The sequence below is a fragment of the Oryza sativa genome, chromosome 8 (assembly GCF_034140825.1).
Source record: "Oryza sativa Japonica Group chromosome 8, ASM3414082v1".
Classification (NCBI taxonomy): domain Eukaryota; kingdom Viridiplantae; phylum Streptophyta; class Magnoliopsida; order Poales; family Poaceae; genus Oryza; species Oryza sativa.
In genome coordinates this window covers 20,462,621-20,485,685 of record NC_089042.1, presented here as the reverse complement: position 1 = coordinate 20,485,685, position 23,065 = coordinate 20,462,621, and the positions used below count along the sequence as shown (strand labels likewise).

The window sequence follows — 23,065 nt, the reverse complement described above, 5'->3', positions numbered from 1 at the left end:
ATATAATCATTCATTTCTGATCTTAGGATTTATTCTCAGTGTGTTTATCATTTTCGAGTTGAAGCCGTGATTATTTATAGACTTATCGGTCTATAAATATCGCGATGGCAAGTCGCCAAGTCGGCTATTCATCTATCCTCACAAAATATATCATTAATATAGTGATAGAGTTGTGGCTACATACACAACCTAATTTAACATTCTCGAGTTGTCCTATAACCATGATGAGCTCCAGCCATCGGTTAAAGCCACAATTTTTTCAACGATCCATGGCAAGTAATCAATTATGCATTAATTTCCCCTTAGAAAATATCCCCATTGTGGTGGTACAATTGTGGTTATACATAGCTAAGTATAATTTCACTCCCAAGGTTCAAATATGAATATCTATCGTGTTCACATGGTTGACTTTCAGTAAGAATTTTGTACGAGTCTAAAAAAAAACAATTTTGTAAGGGTCATTCAACTAGGGTGTGTTTAGTTCACGTTAAAATTGAAAGTTTGGTTGAAATTAAAACGATATGACGGAAAAGTTGAAAGTTTGTGTGTGTAAGAAAATTTTGATGTGATGGAAAAGTTGAAAGTTTGAAAAAAAAAGTTTGGAACTAAACTCGGCCTAGAATTTTAAGGGTACTACTGCTTACATGATTTTTTTTTTATTTAGAGTAGCTACTGCTTCTGCGTTCATCTCATACATATGATCTCTGACCACCTCCATATTCCATAGCCTGGTTGCAACATGGGTAAGATCCGAGACAAACATAGGTGGATCATTGGACTGCGGGCACAGCGGCATCATTTTAAAGTGCCTGTCAAGTAGTCGAGAGCACAGACCCAAATTTGTAAAAAAAAAACAAACAAAGGTATAGTTGGTTCACATTATAAACCAGCTACAATTTAATGATAATTTGTATATCAGTGTTGGTTCATGTTATGAACAGGCACTACGCCAGATCCTCACACCTCTGACGGGATACCTGTGACGGGCAAACGAATTGGTCAGTAGTGACCATTACCTTTGACGGGTTATACGGGATGCCGTCACCGGTGAGGCATCTGGCCGCGGCCCGTCACAGGTATCCCCTCACCTGTGACGGGCCGAAAGGAAAACCCGTCAGAGGTATACCAGTGACGAGTTTTTCTTCCAACCCGTCACTGGTATCCCCTCACCTGTGACGGGCCGATACATTAGAAGCCGTCAGAGGTGATGGGCCGCCACCTGTGACGGCTTTCATTTCTGGCCCGTCACAGGTGAGAGGATACCAGTGACGGGCCGTTGAATAGAAGCCCGTCAAAGGTATGAGCAATACCTTTGACGGGCTTTTTTTATCTAACCCGTTTGAGGTGTGTTGGGTCTATAAATACCCCCAAACTGCCAACTGCTTTCCATCCCGACCATTGTACTGTTCACAAATCGGTTGGGAGGGCAAGGGGGGCGATTTTTTGCTAAAATTCAAGGTAAAAAACACATTATTCTCCATTCATTCTCAACATATCGATCATCATTTATTTTTCTTCGTATGTTGTTGATTTCAGATGGATCGTAGATGGATGTACTATGCGCATCGTTCGTCTACCGAGTATAGAGAGGGGGTCACTGAATTTGTCACATTTGCGGATAATGACAGAAAAAGTAGGATGAGCATGCACATGTTGTGCCCATGTAGGGACTGTAAGAATGAACAGATGATCGAAGACAAGGATGAAGTGCATGCTCATTTGATAATGAATGGATTCATGAAGAAATATACCTGCTGGACCAAGCATGGAGAGCAAGAGGCGCCTGATGTCGCAGCTGAAGAAGTGTTGGATCAGGATGTAGAGAACACCGCCGCAGCTCGAGAAGGCATGTTCGTACCTTCTCCTTTAGGTGGAGAGACCATAGATTTGGACACTCAATGTCTATCTACAATGTTGCATGACATTGAAGACGCAGAGGACAACGACAGAGATTATGAGAAGTTTAGTAAGTTGGTGGAAGATTGCCAGATGCCGTTGTATGATGGATGCAAGTCGAAGCACAGCAAGTTGTTATGCGTGTTGGAACTCATGAAGCTTAAGGCTAGTAATGGCTGGTCGGACAAGAGTTTTACAGAACTCCTTGAGTTGTTAAAGGATCTGTTGCCAGAGGGGAACAATTTACCTCAGACGACATATGAAGCGAAGCAAGTATTATGTCCGTTGGGCCTGGAGGTCAGAAGAATTCATGCATGTCCGAACGACTGCATTTTGTATTACAAGGAATACGCTGACTTGGATGTCTGCCCTATCTGTGGGGCATCAAGATACAAACGAGCAAAGAGTGAAGGTGAAGGAAGTAAGTCAAAGAGGGGAGGCCCAGCAAAGGTGGTGTGGTATCTCCCAATTGCGGAGCGCATGAAGAGAATGTTTGCGAACAAGGAACAAGCTAAGCTTGTGCGCTGGCATGCCGAAGAACGGAAAGTCGATACTATGCTGAGGCACCCAGCAGATTCAGTACAGTGGAGGACAATCGATAGGATTTACCAGGAATTCTCAAATGACCCAAGAAACATGCGTTTCGCAATGTGTACGGACGGCATTAATCCTTTTGGTGATTTGAGCAGTCGTCACAGTACATGGCCAGTTCTGCTTGTTAACTATAACCTTCCTCCCTGGTTGTGTTTCAAAAGAAAGTACATTATGCTTGCCATGCTCATTCAAGGACCGAGACAACCTGGCAACGATATCGATGTGTTCCTTGAACCGATAATCGATGACTTCGAAAGGCTATGGAATGAGGGCACACGAACATGGGACGCATATGCACAAGAGTATTTCAACCTCCATGCGATGCTGTTTTGTACCATCAACGATTATCCGGCCCTTGGCAACCTTTCTGGCCAAACTGTGAAAGGGAAATGGGCGTGTTCGGAGTGTATGGAGGAAACAAGAAGCAAATGGTTGAAGCATTCACACAAGACGGTCTACATGGGTCACAGGAGATTTCTCCCAAGGTATCACCCGTATAGGAATATGAGAAAGAATTTCAATGGACACAGAGATACAGCCGGACCCCCGACAGAGCTAACAGGGACAGAGGTGCACAACTTAGTGATGGGAATAACCAACGAGTTTGGAAAAAAGAGGAAAGTTGGAAAGCGAAAAGAGAAGAGCACATCGAAGGAAAAAACAGAGGAGCATGTGGAAAAACAAAAGACAAAAGAGAGGAGCATGTGGAAAAAGAAGTCAATATTCTGGAGACTACCATACTGGAAGGATCTTGAAGTTCGCCACTGCATAGATTTGATGCATGTCGAGAAGAATGTATGCGAGAGTTTAATGGGATTACTACTTAACCCAGGTACTACAAAGGATGGTCTCAACGCCCGACGAGATCTGGAAGATATGGGTGTTCGGTCGGAGCTACATCCCATAACCACGGAATCCGGCAGGGTTTACCTTCCTCCAGCCTGCTACACTCTCTCGAAAGAAGAGAAGATTGATTTGCTAACATGTTTGAGTGGTATAAAGGTTCCATCTGGTTACTCATCAAGAATCAGTAGGCTCGTTTCACTGCAAGATCTTAAGTTGGTTGGAATGAAGTCGCATGATTGCCACGTTCTTATCACACAGCTGTTGCCCGTTGCAATAAGGAATATTTTGCCTCCTAAGGTGCGACACACGATCCAGCGGTTGTGTTCCTTCTTCCATGCAATCGGCCAGAAGATCATTGATCCCGAGGGACTAGATGAACTACAGGCAGAACTTGTGAGAACCCTATGTCATCTTGAGATGTACTTTCCTCCAACTTTCTTTGACATAATGGAACATCTTCCGGTGCACCTTGTGAGGCAAACAAAGTGCTGTGGTCCAGCATTCATGACGCAGATGTATCCTTGCGAAAGGTACCTGGGGATCCTTAAGGGTTATGTACGGAACCGTTCACACCCCGAGGGGAGTATCATCGAGAGTTACACCACCGAAGAGGCCATCGAATTTTGCGTGGACTACATGTCAGAAACATCTTCAATTGGATTACCACGATCTCATCACGAAGGGAGGCTTGACGGTGTTGGTACTGTTGGAAGAAAGACTATTAGGTTGGATCGTAAGGTGTACGATAAAGCTCATTTCACGGTACTACAGCATATGACTGAGGTGGTGCCGTACGTTGACGAACACCTTGCAGTTATCCGACAAGAGAACCCAGGCCGATCAGAGAGTTGGGTCAGGAATAAGCACATGTCTTCTTTCAACGAGTGGCTGAAGAACCGAATTGCCAGGTTGCAGAACTTGCCTAGTGAAACACTTCAGTGGTTGTCACAGGGTCCTGAATGGAGTGCCACCACCTGGCAAGGATATGACATAAATGGATACACCTTTCACACGGTCAAGCAAGACAGCAAATGCACAGTGCAGAACAGTGGGTTACGCATCGAGGCTGCTAGTGACGGTGGTCGTCGTGATCAATACTATGGTAGAGTTGAGCAAATATTGGAGCTAGATTACTTGAAGTTCAAAGTCCCGTTGTTTCGTTGTCGATGGGTCGATCTTCGCAATGTAAAAGTTGACAATGAAGCTTTCACCACTGTCAACTTGGCTAACAACGCGTACAAGGATGAACCGTTCGTTCTCGCCAAACAAGTTGTTCAAGTGTTCTACATAGTTGACCCGTGTAACAAGAAACTACATGTTGTTCGTGAAGGGAAAAGGAGAATTGTTGGATTGGACAATATTGCAGACGAGGATGATTACAACCAGCACGTCCATGGCATAGGTCAAGAAATACCTCTAGAAGAGGAGGAGGAAGAAGATGAAGTTCAATATGCACGTGTCGACCATGAGGAAGGATTATTTTTGTAATTTATGTACGTAGTTTATGTCTACATGTCTGTTATCTGTATGACTCTAATATGTTCGGAATGATCAATAGTATATTGCTTATGAAATAGTCAAATAAAATAATTAAGTGAAACACCCACTAGAAGTGAAATAAAATAATTAAGCAAGTATTAGCATTGGAAATAATATAATTAAAGTAGTATAATAATGAAGTGCAATTACTACTGTTAATGAAATAAAATAATTAAGTATAAAAAAATATGTAGTGTATGTGAAAATATGTTAAGGAAAATAAAAGAACTAAGTGAAATAAAATAAAATAAAATTGCTCTAGGCAAACTCACCTGTGACGGGCTCTATCTGTAGGGCCGTCACAGGTGACCTCACCTGTGACGGCCCAGAGTGCTGGGCCCGTCACAGGTGGTCTTACCTGTGACGGCTCCACGGTTGGCGCCCGTCACAGGTGAGGCCACCTGTGACGGCCACATAGTTGGAGCCCGTCACAGGTGAGTTTGACTAGGGTTGACCTAGGGTTGGACATCTTCTAGATCGATCCAGATCCGGCGCCCACTCTCACTCACTCACTCTCTCGACCGCCGCCTCGCCTCTCTCGACCTCTCTGCCGCCCTCTACGCCCTCCTCTCCACCGCCGCCTCGACCTCTCCACCGACGCCGGCCTGCACCACCGCCGCCGCACTCACTCTCTCGACCGCCGCCATCCATATCCACCGCCATCTCCGCCGCCATCCAGACCCTCCTCGCCGCCGCCCTCTCTGCCGCCATCTCCGCCCTCTCCGCCGCCCTCGCCGCCTCCTTCTCCACCGCCGCCTCCTCACTCACTCTCTCGACCGCCGCCGTCCTCTCCACCGCCATCTCCACCGTCGCCGCCTCAACCTCTCCTCCGCCCTCTCCGCCGCCATCTCTGCCGTCCTCTCCACCGCCATCTCCGCCGCCGCCTCCACCGCCGCCCTCGCCGCCGGTCGTCCTCTCCGCCGTCCGTCCATCGACTTCCCCGACCTCCCCGACCCTGACCTCCCCGACGCCGGGATCCCCGACCACCGCCGACCGCCTCGACCTCTTCGCCACTGCCTCTCCGCCGCCGCCACCAGGATCCAGGACGACTACGGCCTGCGCCGCCGTCTCCAAGTACGCCGCTTCTCCAAGTATGCCGCCACCCTCCCCCATTCCTCCTTTTTTCCGATGGATGAATTGCATTGTTTAGATGAATGAAATGTGATTTGTTGTTTCGATTATTGGTGCTGCTGTATAGATGAATTAAATGTGATTTGTTGTCTGTGGATGTTTTGGATGAATGTAGGGGCTAGATTTTATATACATGATTTTGGTGCAGTGAATCTTAGCATCAATAGAGGATCTTAGCATGAATTTTTAATGCATTTTGTTTTCTATAATTCTTTGATAATTAAGGACCTTTATTAGGTGTAGGGTTTGAAATCTAGTTACAAGGGAAGAATTGATAGATTGGCCGCAGATTTAATGTAGTTCCGAGGTTATCAAACCATCACAGAATACAAAATGCATGGGGAATTTTGGTGGATAGGCCAGTGTAGTCCATGGACGGAACCGACCTAGACACCAAAATTCTCCATGCATTTTGTTTTCTGTCATAATTTGATGATTAAGGAGGCTTTGCAGATTATCTAAACTTGTTGATTTATATACCCTTTTTGTCTATGAATAGGTCAATTGTATGAATTGTTGTTTATATACATGATTTATATACCCTTGCTGCTGCTGCCACAATGATTGTGGGCTGTTTTATTATCTAGACTTGCTTGAATTGAATGGATGAATTGCTGTTTACATGAAGTTAGTAGTACTGTCTCCTTTTTTATCTACACCCCTGCTACTGCCCCTACACTTGTTCACTTGTTCCTTATTAAATGGCCAGTGTAGAGTGGTTATATACCTCTACACTTGTTCTTTTTTTATGCATAAGAACAGATTTTGTGCACTTGCTCTTTTTTTATGCATAAGAACAGATTTTCTGCACTTGCTCTTTTCTTCTGGATTGATAAATGGCCAGTGATGAATTGCTCAATAAGAACAGATTATCTACACTTGTTCATTTTTTTATCTATTCTTCTTTTTGCCCCTGTTGTGGCTCAATAAGTAATGAATTGCTCAATAAGAATAGTTTATCTGTACCCTTATTGTGGGCTGTTTTTTAAATTTGCATGATTGACTCAGTGGTTATATACCTCTACACTTGTTCTTTATGGATAAGAACAGAGTATCTACACTTGTTCTTTTTTTATGCATAAGAACAGATTTGCTCTTTTGATGTTATGATTTCCTCTTTTTATCCCTTCATGCAAATGAATATAATTGATGCATATTTCTGAGCAAAACTGAGGCCATATCTTTCATAGTATACCCCGTATTACATGATTTTGGTGCAGTGAATCTTGAATGTGGATTTAAGTGCAACTGCTGCTGTCTATGTTTGCCCTTGCTGTCTATGTTTGCCCATGCTGCTGCCTATGGTTGCAACTGTTAGTTAAGTGCAACTTGAATGTGGTTTTAAGTGCCATTTGGACATATAACCATTCATGGAGTGTGTACTGCTATATATGTTGCTAGACCTATTGAATTTTGTGGACTTGCATTTATACTCCTCCTGCTGCTGTTTTATGTCAATCATGCAAATTCTGTACCCTTGCTGCTGCTGTTTTTTAAATTTTCATGATTGATTCAGTGGTTATATACCTCTACACTTGTTCTTTTTTTATGCATAAGAACAGATTTTGTGCACTCTCTCTTTTTTTATGCATAAGAACAGATTTTCTGCACTTGTTCATTTTTTTATCTACAATAATATATGCATGATTTATATACCACTGCTGTTGTTGCCCCTGTACTTCTTGTTAAATGGCCAAGGATGAATTGCTTAATAACATTCTATCTATACCTGTTCTTTTCTTTATGGATAAGAACAGATTATCTACACTTGTTGATTTATATACCCTTGCTGTCTATGTGAATTTCCCTCTGCTGTTGCTGTTTATGTGAATTTCCACCCTGCTGTTGCTGTTTATGTGAATTTCCACCCTACTGTTGCTGTTTATGTGAATCTCCCCTTGCTGTTGCTGCCCCTGTGGCATATATACCCCTACTGCTGTTATATGGCCCTGCTACTGCTCTTATTGCTGCTATTATATGGCCATGCTGTTGCTACTACTCTAATTTCCTGCACTTGCTCTTTTCCTTATGGATAAGAACAGATGAACTACACTTGTTCTATTTTATTGATAAGAACAGATGAACTACACTTGTTCTATTTTCTTTGGGTTGCTTTTTTCTCCTAGTAGCTGATTTCCTCTTTTTATCCCTTCATGCAAATGATTGTAATTGATGCATATTTCTCAGCAAAACTGAGGCCATATCTTTTATAGTATACCCCGTATTACATTGGATCTAATGCTATTTAGTCTAATGGTAGGAAATTTATAATCTTTTTCGCGAAAGTTAAACCATGTCAACGCCCGGCGCAAACCCGCCCTCCCCAACACCTGCGAGGATCCAGGAAGAAGCAAACCCAGCCACAGAGGCAGTTGCCGAAGGTCATCCCGCGACAACGGCGGTCCAACAACCCGAAATTCATGGTAATTTATAGGATAAATTTTCACCACATGACCACATAAATTTTAGCTAGCACCCCTTAGCAAATATTGCCTTCTGTTTGTGCTGCAGAATTGCCGCAGGAACAACATACGTCGATGTCGGGCGAGACAAGTGCAAGTAGGTCTAGTAGAAATCCGCGGTCACAAAATATATGGCCGACCACAGTGCAAGTTATAAGAGAGGTTGACGCTAGTGGTAGGCCCACGGCGCCCAGGACTGTCATTGGCAGATGGTCTAACTGCTGCGGGATAGCGGCACGTGAGAACTTCGGGATCCTCCATAAAGATATCGGGAAGGTCACAGAAGCCGAGAAAGAGCGAGCTTGGACGGCAATGGAGAAATGGTTCACATTTCCAGCCGAAGCAAAGGATAGGCTCAAGCGGAAGGCATTCCAAAAGATGGGCAAAGCTTGGAAGAATTGGAAGTCGAAGCTCTTCACCGAGTATGTCAACCCGCCCGGCAATCATACGCCGTTCGATGAATACCCTCAAATAACCGAAGCGGTGTGGGAGGAATTCTGCTCTCTCAAGACCACCCAAGAGTTTAGGGAATCCAGCGAGGCACATCGCGTACTGCAACAGCGGAATGAGCACCCGCATCGGCTGGGCACCGCAGGGTACATCGGCAAGGAGGCAATATGGGCCCAAGAAGATGCAGCCGCTGCAGCAGCGAATGTCCCTGCCCCGTTTTCAGACATCCCTGAACAAAGAGCTCGCAACTGGGCGCGGGCAAGGGGTAAGGTCAACCCGGACGGCTCTGTCACATTTGAGAACAAAAGTGATGCCGTCGTCTATCAGGAACTGGTGAGTTCACTACTTAACCTAACTAATTTCCGTTCGTATAAAGTACAAGTTCGTATAAACGACTATCTTCTTTTCTAGTTGGGCTTGGTTGCTGAACAAGCTTCACAAAGCGAGGTTGAGTCCGCGCCGAAGAGGCGCGAAGATGACATCCTCACAAAGGCGCTCGGAACCAAAGAACATCCTGGCCGAACTCGGGGAATTGGTAGCGATGTGCCCTGGAAGCATGGACTCCCTCAGTACAGCTCCCAATACAGGAAACGGAAAGTCTCCAAGGAAGAGAGGGACGCTCGTTTGAAGGCCGAACTTAAGGTTGAGGTCATTCAAGAACTAGAAGCTAGCATGAATGCAAGGGTGGAAGAAAGGGTTAACAAGGTGCTCGCCGACATGAATATACCCCGAGTCACAACACCTGCTGTGCAACCAACTCCTCGTGTACAACACGACGCGAGTCCGTCACAGCATAGGAGTAGTTGTGCATCCACAGAGGTGCCGGCCCCTGGTCTCCCGATCGCACCACTAGCTGCAGTGGACCACATCGAGGTAATTGTTGTTATCCGATCCATATCTAATAAAAGACATTTACACATTCCAATATTAAATTCAAACTTTCACCTTATGCAGGGCGCAGCACAGTGTGTCCTACTAGCGAGAGTCCACCCAACTTTCGCTCCTGAAGTCGCTGAGGGCATGGCTTTCAAGCCCTCGGTTACTGACAAGGTCCACGGCGCAGACCTGCTAGCTGGGTATGCCAAGGTGTCCATCGATACAGTAAAGGACACCTGGTCAGGCTATCCGCTGCCCGTGCCCCCAAATGATGAAATCATGACTTTGGGCGATGCGCGCAAGACGTTCATACAATGGCCTAAAGAAGACATAGTTGTGAAGATGACTCCTCGTCCAAGTCGACCGACGGAGCTTACACCTCCCAAGTCTAAGCTATCAATTGAGGCTCCCCGTGGACCGGCATTGTCAGTACCTCATTCTCCCGGTGGAGCTGATATGGACTTGGCAGATATAGCTCAAAGCTTGGCTCCAATAAAGACCACAAGAAAGGCCGATAGCTCCCCACCACTTGTCAAGGGCCAGAAGCGTGAACGAGGCAAGGGGAAGGTCGGGGAGTTGGCGCCGGAGCCAAAAAGGGGCAAGGCTGCGACGTCGATGCCGGTGAGCAAATCGGGGAAGGTCGTGAGGGCGCCATCCCAATTTGAGCTAGGCATGCCATTGGTGGAGGACAATGTGTTAGCTGTGATGGGTATTGCTTGCCGAGAGCTACATAAGCAATACATGGAGCTAAGCAATGCCAAGCGGAAAATGAGAGAGTCATCCATAGTTGGACATCACGACCACCAGCCGTTCCTATCGTCGCCTGCCTATATAACTATAGGCTTTGATGACCTCTTCGACCTTTTCAGGATCCGGAAGTTGGACACTGGTCTTCTAAAATGCTACTCCTTGTAAGTGCATACCTTCTATACTTGTGATATGACTGGACTATATCTCCTAATTAAATTAGTTCTAATACGTAAATATTTTAAGGTTGTGTTGGATCGAGAGTCGTCGCCATGGTAATCAGGTTGGGTTCCTTGATCCATCCATGGTGAATGAGGTTAATTTACAACAGAGCTCCACTGAGGTGGTTGACTATGTCAACCGGTGTTTATGGGCCCATCAAGACAAGGAGTACATCATGTGCGCACACAACCAAGAGTAAGAGGACAATACCCTTCGTGTATATTGTTTTTGAAGTTAAGGTTCTTAGTACTAACGCTACATAACCACTGCGCAGGCGACATTGGATTCTCCTAGTCATCGTACCTAAGTGGAGTAGGGTTACCTACCTTAACTCCAATAAGTCCAAAGATTATGATTTCAGTGAAATCACCAAGGCCTTAAATATGGCTTGGGGCCCATATGTGGAAAAGGGTGGTAGGCACAAGGAGGGCAAGAACGAACTTTATCATGACACCAAGTTTGCATGCGCACAACAGATCGGAGACCAATGTGGTTTCCACGTGTGCCACAACATGTCAACACTTCTAAGAGAGGTGAAAGATTTCGACCCTGAGGTTGTTGCTAATGGCGAATAAGCTCATTTCAATATCTACATTGCTATTCAAAACGTGCTAATTAACCTCTTATTTATTAAACAGAAAGGTAGAGCTGGCTTCAAGATCTCACCCATCAACCCCCCCGCTATCAGAGGCGAATTGTGTGCCTTTATTCTTGCAGAAATAATGAACAAGAAAGGACGTTTTCATGCCAAATAGACTCATGAACTTGGCTAGATAATTTATTGTGATGTAAAAAAGATGTTTTTATAATTTCTGGCGATGTAAAAAATTATGTTTTTATAGAGTGCAATGTAATTTACTTTCATATGTGCAATATTTATGGTACTTTACTAAATTGTCATCACATTTGATCAACTACGATTTATATTGTACTATTCATCTGTTTTCTCCTTTTTTTTCCCTTATTGACAGGTTGTGGAGGTTCACAACGAACAGAATAAAAGAAATTTTGGTAATCATTTGAGGACTTTCATGGGGTATGAATTGTGTGCTATAATAAATTAAATTGTTGCATATGTGATGTTGTAAATTGTTGCTTTGTGATGGATCTGTGATATGTGATGCATCTGTGATGTTGGGCAGTTGGGGAATATGTGATATGGAGGGGGGGTGACTGGCACCTGTGATGTTTCTGTTTTTCAGAGGGCATGGCTAGCAATTCCTGAGGCTAGCCAATATTTAGCATTTATTTTTTTTCTGGAATTAACTCATCAGTGACGGTTCGGAAGAAACATCCGTCACAGGTAACCTCACCTGTGACGGACTCGCAAACGTCGGACCGTCACAGGTGACCCACCTGTGACGGGCTTTTACTTTCGGGCCCGTCACAGGTGGGTCACCCTGTGACGGCTACTATATACCGGAGATCATCACCTCTGACGGGCCTTTATTTAGGGGCTCGTCAGAGATGAGACACCTGTGACGGGTCCTAACAAGCCCTAGTCTAGCTTAGACCAACACCTCTGACGGCCTTCTATTAACTTGCCCGTCAGAGGTGGATGTCACCACTGACGGCCGGCCACCCGTCAAAGGTGACTGGACTTACCAGTGACCACTGATCATTGACCAAGCCCAAAACCGTCAAAGGTGAGGGTTTGGGCCCGTCACAGGTGACCTTGACCAGTGTAGTGAGGTAGTTATAACCATACACTAATACAGTGTTATACGAAGGTAATATGTATTGGCACTATTCTTAAACATCTGCATTTACGATAAATTATATTTATTTATTATGATAGCTTTAAAAAATGACATATTTACGACTTTTCAATAATGTACATAGTCTTTACTTTCAAAAAAAGGCGACGACTTACCTCACACCACCACTTCAAAAGTACCATATATATATAGAAAATATTGGCCTATCCATCGCGAGCAATTTGGACTAAGCCATGTACTTTGCAATACAATAAGTTTTAACTGATCATTATTGCACGATCGTTAATGAAGTTGCATAAACGTGAGCTAGCTATTCAACAAGAGTACTTAGCGGTTTTTAGCCGCATGCATCCTATTGATAGAAAAAAGGTTATGGATCATGCATGCTAATGCACACAGGAAGAGACGAGAGATCAGACCATGCATACATGCTTGGTACATTCGTATGTCGGTCTTCTTACTACCCTTTTTTTTGACAAATTGACCCTTTTGGAAAACTTATTTCGAAACTAACCCCTGCCAAAAACTTCAACCAAAAATAGGCCGTCGCCTCAGCGCCAAACACATTGGCGCTGACGTTGGCCGTGTCAGCGCCAACGGGACTGGCTCTGACATTGTGCCACCGTGGCGGCCGGGCCGATCCCCAGCTGACGTGGCAGCTGCCTCAGCGCCAACCGGACTGGCGCTGAGGTGGGACTTGGCCGCAACCCCAAGGCCCAGACCAGCAAGCCTTCTGGATGGCTTGCGGGCTGGGACCTCAGCGCCAGCCATAATGGCGCTGACCGTGGGACACTCAGCGCCAGCCCACCTGGCGCTGAGGTGGGACTTGGCCGTTTCGGCCTTGGCCCAGCCCAGCAAGCCTTCTGGATGGCTGGGCTGGGACCTCAGCGCCAGGTGCACTGGCGCTGAGTTTGGACATGTCAGCGCCATTTAGCATGGCGCTGACGTCCCAGCCCTGCTAAACTTTAGCAAAACTTTGCACACAACACAGGCAAACATCAAATCACAAAAATTTACAGGCAGTAATATATCCAGAGAACCATACAATACATACATCCATCCATCAATCCCAACATCATTCCATACATCCATAGAATCCATCAATACATCCATATATGAAGTCCATACATATAAGAAATAAAAACATCCCATCGATCCTCGTCTATACATCCAGTCGAGTCCATACATCCAGTCCATACATCCATCGAACCATGCATCAAGTCCATCCATCTATCCATCCATCCATTGAACCATGCACTCACCTCCTCCTACCTCTAGTGCGAGGATGAGGCATGTCGGGGGTGTACCTCCAGTCCTGCGAAGGAGCCCGCCGGCGTCGTGGTCGAGACGGGCCGGGCTGCGAGATATCCGGCTGTGACGACTCTGGTGCGTCCTCTAGCTGCGAGGGACCGAGCTCAACCGCCTCCTCTTCTCTGTCCTCATCCCCTTCTTCCTCCTCATCTCCTTCCTCCGCCTCTTTGTCTTGCTCGCCCTCCTCGTCACCCACCTCCCCTTCTTCATCCCCCTCTTGGTGGGCATGAGCATGTTCGACCACATCAGTCGACCTGCAGCCGAGCCTTGCTGCCAACTTCCGACATCGCTGCCGTAGTCTCTGCATAAAAAATAATCCATGTTAAGTTATCGCTTTTGGAAGAAAACACCGTAGTTTCATCTCTTTCCAACGATTACCTGTAGGGCGTTGCGGAGGGTGCCGCCCTCTCCTTCGGAGCCAGGAGCCGTGCCTAGCGCCATTCCCGCGTCGTTGACGGTCCGCAAGAGCTCTCGAGCCTGTAGGATTGAAATGAAGTAAGTCACAACATATATGGCATTGAAATGAAATAATATACAACATTAATGCTAGAAACTAACCACTCTGTCGCGAACAGGTCCCGTCTCGACCGTGGTACCTAGACGGGTACGAGTATCATGTGGGACCGTCGGTTGGCTGAGCCTTTGTATGCTTTGTCCATATCGTTCTTCAACCTTCTTGTCCTTCTTCTTCCTCGTGTGTTGTTCTGTAACGACAAGTCGGGCACGAAGAACTCTCCATCATAACTTGGCCACTGCGATGGATCTAGGTAAGGTTCAAACCTAGGGGAGTACGAGTCCTGCACAGCCTTATTGGAAGCTTCATAACACATTCGGGGGGCCACCTCCACATCCAAACCTCGCAACTTACAAACGGTTATCATGTGGGAGCATGGCAAGTGATGGAGCTGAGGGAACTGACAACTACATGTGTTATCTCTCGCAACCACGACGTAGTGACGTCCACCCCATTGAACCCCAGCCGCCGTGACTCCGCCTTGCTCGCTGACCTCATACTTCATCGAAGGGAAATCAAAACATGCTGCCCTTTGCCCCAAGGTTCGTCTTTGCTGCTCCTCCAACATGTCCTTAACTTTTGTGGGCCACTTCTTTCCACACAGGATATCTACAGTTGCCTCTTTGTGTCTATCGACAAACCAACTATTGCACTTCGAAAATGTGTATGCCACAATAGCTGTAACCGGCAGTTTCCGAATGCCTCTCAATACATTATTGAAACTCTCGGCCATATTACTAGTCATGATGCTATGACGACGCCCGTTGGTATCAAATGCTCTTGCCCATTTGACCTTAAGTGGCATATGGTCTTCTAGCCACTTCTTTGGCCTCTCTCCGACCACACCCATGAGGCGTTTGATCTCATCTAGGAACAATGCTTTCTCATTTATTTGACATATGCGCTCAAGATCTTTCATCTGATCAGTCGTAGCTCCAGCTGTGTAGAAGTTAGCACAGAAGTGCCTCATGCACCACCTGTGGTGAATGGTTAGGTGATGAGGCATGATGTGGATGATGGAGTTCAAAATGCCAGGGTGTCTATCAGAAATTATACACACTTCTCTATTAGGACCGATCAACTTGTTTCTCAACATGTTGATGAACCACTCCCAGTTGGATGTATTCTCCTTCTCTACCAGAGCAAACGCCAAGGGAACAAGATGTAACCCGGCGTCGACCCCTATTGCCGTGAGCAATGTACCTTGGTATTTACCGGTTAAGAAAGTGCCATCAATTGCTAGCACCGGCCTCAAGTGCTTGAATGCTTCTATGGACTGGCCAAATATCCAATATGCACGTCCAAATACTCGCCTCTGTACTCCATCCACCATCCTGGACTTCTCGGGATGAGCCTCAACACGGAAATGCATGGTAGGGTTCTTTGCTTTGATGGCACGCATCAGTGTAGGCAAGCGAACATACGCCTCGTCCCAATCTCCCCAAATGACCTTCATAGCAACTTGCTTAGCACGCCATGCTTTGCCATACGTAGGCCGATAGTGCCATATTTGCTCAACTGCCTCGACAATCGCTGCTGGAGATAAAGTTGGTTCAGCTCGCACAAATGCCTGTAACCTGTTTCCAATAAACCTTGAAGTAAGTTGCAAATGCTTGCCGGTTACTTCCGCACTACAGCATGTGTGGTCTTCGCCCACCCTAGTCACCCGCCACCTATCTCCTCCACTCTTCCTTGCATTAATCTGCCATTTGCAATGGCGATCGAGACAAGCCACAGTATACTTTACTGACGCGTTAGATTCCTTCACATGGTACGGCCGGTGGACACGGATAGAATAACTCTGTAGCCATATTTTCAGATCATCCATCGATCGAAACTCCAACCCCTTCCTTGGTTCATCACACATTGGTTCGAAGGCACCGTCATATTGTGGATCCCCATCAGCAATTGCTAGCCCAGATCTGGTAAGATCCTCGAATTATGTTATTTCCGGGTTTCTACCCACCAGTTTCGCAAACACAGTCCTTTCATGCTCTGACATCTTACGCACTGGACGATCATCATCGGAGTCGGAAGCGGACTCATCCAATTCATCCTCTGTATCATACTCCAACCAGCCTGGGTTCAATCCACTGCGTATCATAGCCTCCTCACACTCCTCTCGGGTATAGAATTTCAGCCTAGCCAACTCCCTTAGGCCCATACTTACATTCTTAGCATTCGCTTCTTCCTCAGGCAACTCCACATCATCTCCTACCTCCCGACCATCCTTAACATCTCCTTCCTCTCTTACCGGCACATTCTCCTCCACATTAACTTCCTCCCTTAACGGCACATTGTCCTCTGCATGTACTTCTTCCCTTAACGGCACATTCTCCTCTGCATGTACTTCCTCCTTTACCGGGTCATTCTCTTCCCTGACCTCCACATCCGCCATATCATTTACTCCCTCGCCCCCCTCCACGTCTTCCTCAATCAATTCTTCCTTCCTACTACACCTCTCCGACAGTTCGTGACAGCTAATGGATGATTCTATGAGTGGACTTTCATTAAGGTCTATAAGTTCTTTCTTCCCTATCCTACCATCTTTCTTCCATGCAAACACCTCAAGAGATTTGAAATGTGACCCCAATACTATATCTATATATGTTTGCCATTCGATCTCTCCATTCAAGTCTAACATAAATTTATGTGACATGACACCGCCGCCCACATCGTATCTCCCTTGCATACCAACCGACTCATCATTCCAATCCAATTCATGCTTGATGCGAGACATTAACTCCTCAAAGGTAGGCTTCGCAAAAAACACTAATTGTCTAACTGTCATTCCCTCAAATTGGCTTCCATGTGTACTTTCATCTACCACACAACCACCATAATGAAGCCGGACCAATCTATCCATCTACAATTTTTAACCCATGCATAAACATTAATTACTTGAAAATAATATGTAATTACCATTGCAATACCAATACTTCAAAAGCTAACAACATGTCTAATTTTTCCAATAAATAAGTACATTACTCAAATACTACACATTATTGATAAAAAAAAACTCTACTCCTACAAATTACCTACCCTTCACCACACATCAACCCCTTTCAAACCCTCTCAATCACCACAAATCCATCCCACATCCTAGGCCATCACCACACATCCATCTCCCATCAAACCCTAGTGCATCACCAAACATCCATCCCAAATATATTTTGTGAAATGTATCAATAACAACCAAATGGATAAAGATATGCCACCTCCACACTTCATCCCCACCCATATTATCCATCTAATAATCCATCCTTAGCCAACTATTATCAAACCACGTCTACAACCAAAACAATGCAAAATATCCAATAAAACTTTGGGGAACTTAGGGTTTATAGAGGGGTTTACCTTCTCTTCCGATCCCAAACTCAATGCCGCACAAATCACCTTCGATTAGAGAGGTTTTTGGGGGAGATTGGGCGAGGAGAACGCGGTGGCGACCGAACCCTAGGCGGGCGGCTGGGGAAAAAATGGAGGAAGAACTAGCTGGGGCGGCCTCGGCCGGGCTCTAAGTAGCCAAGGTCAGCGCCAACTTACTTGGCTCTGAGGTTGGGCACCTCAGCGCCGAAGCAGTTGGCGCTGAGGTAGCTGCCACGTCAGCTAGGGGATCGGTGTCACACCCCGAAGTTTTCCTCCCAAGCCAAAATTGTAATTTTCAAATGACCCCAAGAAAATGCAGGTAAAATCAGGAGAAAACCCTAAGAAAGTAATGCAAATAATAATCGGACTTGACATGTGGAATTTTTCTTGAGTTCTACATGTCAAAATTCATTAACAGGATTTTTAGTGGAATTTTCAGAGCTCTAGAAATAATTTTAACCAATTAAAATTGAGCAAGCAATATTTTATTCCAGGGAAAATCCTTTTTCCTTTTTCTTTTTCTTTTTCCTCTCTTTTTCCTCCTTTTTGTCAAATGGGCCGTCGGCCCATTTCTCCTTTTCTTCCCCCCCCCTCTCTGTTGGGCCGGCCGCAGGCCGAGGCCCAGCCCGGCAGCCGGCCGCCCGCCTCCCTCCCTCCCGGGGTCGCCGACAGGTGGGACCCACCTGTCAGACCCGTCTCCCACCTCCCGCCGATCCCGGCGCGCCGCCGCGCCCGCAACCGTCGCCGCGCCCACGCCTCCGCCTTCCCCGGGCCACGTCGGCCACGTCCGCGCGTGCGCCGCGCTCTCCGCGCCCATTCCCCTCTCTCTCCCGCTCGCGCCCGCTCCCGAGATGGCCGGGATTCGAAAACCGAATCCCGCCTCTCTCTCCTCCCCACTCCCCCGCGTCGGCGGCGATTCCCGCCGCTCCCGGCCACGTCCGGTTCCCTCTCCCCCTATTTAAGCATCGCCGGCACCCCCTCTCGCTTTTTCCCCATTTCGCCGACCTCTCCCGAGCTCCCCATCGCTCCCGCGCCGTGCAAACACCCGCCGCCGCCGTTTTTGCTACTTCGGCCGCCGCTAGCCGCCGCTAGGCTCGCCGCCGTCTTGCGCCGTCGTCGCCGTTAGCTTCGCGCGGCCGAGGTCCACCTCGTCCACCCCTCCTCCGTCGAGGTTCGTCGCCGGAGCCCTCATCCCCACGCGCACGGGTGAGCACCATCTCTACCGCCGCTTTCGGCCTCGGATGCCGGTCGCCGTTGTCCATCTCCCTCTCTCTAATCCCTCTCTTCTCCTTCCTTAGGGCACGCCGAAGCTCGTCCGCCGGTCGCCGTCGCCTCCCGTGGCCTGCCGTCGCCGTTCGCCATCGTCTTCCTCCGCGCCGGCCACCCTCGGTGAGGCATCTCCTCTCCTCTCCTTCCCCGTTTCCCCGTGCGTCGCCGCCACCCGCGCTCGCCGTCGCTTTGGGTCGTTGCCGCCGTCCGCTGCCGCCGCTTTTGCGTCGCCTCCGCCGCCGGGTGCCGTCGCCGGCAACCCGTTCGCGCGCGCGCCGTCGCCGTCGCCGCGGCCGGTCGGCCGGTCTTGAGCCGGGTCGCGCCGAGTGCCGCCGCCCCTTCCTTTCCCTCTCCCGCGCCACTGACCTGTGGGTCCCGCGTGCCAACGCCTCCTCTCTCCTCCCCGTGTCGCTGACCGGTGGGCCCCGCATGTCGGCGCCGCGCCACCTGTGCTGACGTCAGCCCTGGTTAATATTGCGCAATAAATTATTTAAGGATTTTTGGTTATAGTAATAAACACAGTGAATCTTCTAAAATTCATAACTAATTCATCCGAGCTCCGTTTAATCCCATTCAAGTCTCAGTAAATCAAGGAAAATGTGTAGAATCCATTAAAAATGGTTTTGTTCTCTGTTTCAGTAGTCTTATAGCCTGTTTGCAATGTTTGCTTTGTATGTCGTTAGATTCCGATCCCTCCGACGCTCCGGTGTACTTCGAGATAGTCGCCGAGGTCCCTCCAGCAGCAGAGCAAGGCAAGTCATGCTTGTCACTTGATCATATTGATCCTATATTGCAAATGTCCTAATGTTTTCTTTCAAATACCGCATTTGTTTTGCAATATTACTATGGGATGGTTACCTATTGTTACAGCCATGCTATTTTGATACCATGCTCCTTTGTTAGCTTGGGTCATAACATGATTAGAGTTAGGACTAGGGTTTGCTTAGCCATGCTTAGTTCAACTAGCACACAATGGGGAGATCTCATTTAAAACCTAGACTATAGGTTTATATGATAATGTTGGATTAGTACCACCGCTCTGGTGTTGGTTAATTAAAATGAATCACATGGTGGGCTGTGGGTGCATGGTTTTGCTGGTCGCACCCATGACAGTTAAGGACCGGTTCGCGGGATGCCCTGGAAGAACTTATCGTACTTACCACAAGCCAGCGTGGGCAACGGCTGGGCTTGTAGTGTAGCTTTCCTCTAGCCGACGCATCCAGGCAAGGGTGGGCGTGATGGAGTTTGGATGGGCCCTGCGACGGCCTATGCGGCTTCCGGATTCACCTAGGCACGAGAGGGGACTGCCCGCTGCCTTGCGAGGAGTGGGGGTGAAACCTGAGGTGTGGTGTGCTTGGTTAGAGGGGGTTATGCGAATGGTCCTGTCACGGCCTCTTTCCGGTATGTCGTGGTGGCATGTCGGCGCACGGAAACGTGTCGTGGGGCTGTGTCTTGTGGGTACAGTTGTACACCTCTGATCAGAGTAAAACTATTCGAATAGCCGCGCCCGCGGTTATGGGCGGTCAACCAGATTCACCGTGATTAGTCTCACCCTAGTGTAATCTGATGAATTTGGATAGTTTAGGTGGATGGTTGGGCCTGTCGCAACGTGGGTTAGCGTTGGACAGCGGATGTTTAATACTGCTTAATTATTACAACCGTTTTCGCATTCAATTCCTGTTTATAAATGCCAGTATTTATGCAAATGAACCACTCTAGCTCTTCTTTGTTAATTCCCTGCATCATACCCCTATTCCGGTATGACTTGCTGAGTACAGTGGGTAGTACTCAGTCTTGCTCTACTTTTCCCAACCCCAGAGGACGGGTATGTGTCAGATGAAGGTTTCCTCGAGGAGTAGGCTTCGTCCGTGCCGTCGAGGATGCCTGTGGAGTGGTGTTCCCGCTGCAGTTTAGTCAGGGCTTAGCTCCAGTTACCTTTTGTTTTCCGCTGCATTTTTGTAAGACTTTTATGACGTTTGTAAGACGTGGATCTGAATGTCAACATTGTCGTTTGTGTACCCCGGCTGGTCCTGGACGGGGATTTTAATGCACATTCTGCTTGGAATTCTATTCGGGAATTTCTGGGCGTGACAAGTTGGTATCAGAGCCGACCTTGACCGTAGGACAAGCCAAATGGAAAAACCTAAGAGCCCTCTGAATCCTTTTCATTGCATATGTTCTTTGCAATTGGATTTGTTCCGGGAAAATTGGGATCTGTTCTTGTGGTTCGAGGGAAAAATCTTGTCGCTTGTTTAAGTGAGATTTTTTCAAAACAAGTCAGTTTAGGGTTTTAGTAAAATTATTGGGATTTATTCGTCAGTCAGTTGGGGTTTGATGGGTGAAATGCATTAGGTCCTAGCTCTATAACATGGGTTGCAAGGTATTTATGCTTTGTTTGTTATTATTAAATATGTATCTAATTTCCCATTATTTTGTCGTTATGTGAGTATGTCTTATTTATTCGCTCTCATGCAAAATGATCTATGCATAAAATTCCGCTCTTATTCGATTCTCTTATTTGAGTCTTTAATTGCTTTATTTAAATTTGGATTTGAGCATGCATTGATCCTACTCCTTTGTCTTCTCTAGATGGCCGGTCACCCACCCAACCACCGCGGAGAAGGCATGATCGACTTTGTGGCAGAGCTGGCACGCATGACACTGGTGGTGGGCTACCCCAACGCGCCGGAGTACACGACCATTCCGCCGCTCAGTGGCGAGCTTCCTCACCGTGTCCGCTTGGAGGTCCATGGCTACGTGGGGACTTGCCTTGCTAACATGGCGGTTGAGGCGTCAGGGGGCACAGCAGATCACGCTTGTCAGGAGGCAGCCTACTTGATGATGGCCAGACTACGGGAGCGCCACGACTACATCTTCCACGACACGGCGTACCGCTACCACCCCCGTCGAGCCCATGGTGATGGCGTCAGCTCCTTCCGTCCGACAGCTGGCGAGAACGACACCACCTTTGGTCACATGTGTGCTGTGATGAGGGGATTGGACAGGATGCACTCGGACCTGCACAAGGCGACCAAGGCCTTGAACGATGGGAAGCTCATGAGGATCGTCGCTCTGAAGGACGAGATAGCGCGCCTGAAGAAGGAGAACGCTCAGCTAAAGGGTCTTCCAGCGCCAGGAGGAGTCCGGATCCGCACCACGCCCCGCAAGACGACGACTGCACCTGTGCGCATCCAGCTTGCGCCCAGGAACCCACCTCCACCAGCAGCTCCCGCAGCACCTTCAGTTCCGCCCGCAGTTCCTGCAGCTCCAGTTCCAGCTCCCGCGTTCACTCTCTCCTTCGCTCCAGCATCAGCCGCCAGAGGTTCAGCCAGTGGTACCGGAGGTTGGCTGTCTGCTACTCCCAGTGGCAGCGGCGAGACTGATCTGTCAGGCTCCAGGAGTCGCTCAGAGGGACCGGGTGACGAGCAGGAGGACGCTTTCGACTCCACCGACCGCAGGAGCCGTTCCGAGCATTAGGCTCGTTTTTCCCACTAGTTTATCGATGGTCTAGCTTCTGGTTGTTAGTTTGCGTGTTTAGGCTGCTTGTTTGGGGTCAGTTGACGGTTGATATCATGTGCCTATGATATGGCTGTCTTAATAAGGATGTTTGCTTGCTCTTTTAAGTGTTTTTAATTCAGATCAGAACAATTGCAGTTTTAATTCCTTTGTAATAAAGCTTAGTTCTTGAGCATCTGTTTTTCTTCTTTTCCCCCATCTGCTTTTCCCTCCAGATGGTCTACACCAGGACTGGCAACCGCACGACAGGCGAGGGCAGCAACGGCGAAGAACGCGTGGATGGTGTGCACCCCAACAGTGATTCTGGCAATGGTCCGCCACCACTTCCCGAGAATCCGACGCTTGCCCAAGTTATGGCACATCAGACTCAGATGATGGCAGCCATGATGCAGCAGATGCAGCAGCAGCACCAGCAGATGCACCAAAGGATGATGCAGCACGCCGAACAGCAGCACCAGCAGTTTGGTCCCCCTCCCCCTCAGTCCAAGTTGCCAGAGTTTCTACGCGTCAGGCCACCCACCTTCTCCAGCACCACCAACCCCATGGAGGCGAACGACTGGCTCCATGCCATAGAGAAGAAGCTGAATCTCCTGCAGTGCAATGAT

The 23,065-nt window shown here is 47.5% G+C and overlaps 1 long non-coding RNA gene across 1 annotated transcript; it reads left to right on the top strand.

Moving 5' to 3' along the window:
- Window positions 1-10,869: 10,869 nt before the first annotated feature.
- Window positions 10,870-11,627, top strand: LOC136351504 (uncharacterized). The gene is made up of 3 exons (XR_010734712.1): window positions 10,870-10,958; window positions 11,038-11,317; window positions 11,402-11,627. It is a non-coding gene; the product is annotated as an uncharacterized lncRNA (long non-coding RNA).
- The last annotated feature ends 11,438 nt before the right edge of the window (window positions 11,628-23,065 follow it).